General features: G+C 43.7%; 1 pseudogene; it reads right to left on the bottom strand.

Moving 5' to 3' along the window:
* Window positions 1-339, bottom strand: part of LOC107483789 (uncharacterized) — a 27,669-nt pseudogene that overhangs the window by 15,816 nt on the left and 11,514 nt on the right.

The following is a 339-nucleotide window of genomic DNA, read 5'->3' as shown; positions in this document are numbered from 1 at the left end:
AAGTTCAGGTTTGGGAGGCTTATCCTCCTCCTGAGGAATTTTCGAAAATACCTTTATTTCCACTGATTCTTCTTGATCAGGTTGAGCATCCTTGAAGATGTCCTCAAGCTCTGATTCTAGGCTTTCAGTCATATTGATCTCTTCTACCAGAGAGTCAATAATGTCAGCGCCCATGCAGTCATTTGGTGTGTCTGGATGCTGCATGGCTTTTACAGCATTCAACTTGAACTCATCCTCATTGACTCTCAAGGTTACTTCCCCCTTTTGTACATCAATGAGAGTTCGTCCAGTTGCTAGGAAAGGTCTTCCTAGAATGAGAGTTGCACTCTTGTGCTCCTC

This window comes from Arachis duranensis, chromosome 4 (genome assembly GCF_000817695.3).
Source record: "Arachis duranensis cultivar V14167 chromosome 4, aradu.V14167.gnm2.J7QH, whole genome shotgun sequence".
Taxonomy (NCBI): domain Eukaryota; kingdom Viridiplantae; phylum Streptophyta; class Magnoliopsida; order Fabales; family Fabaceae; genus Arachis; species Arachis duranensis.
This window is presented reverse-complemented; position numbering and strand designations above follow the sequence as displayed.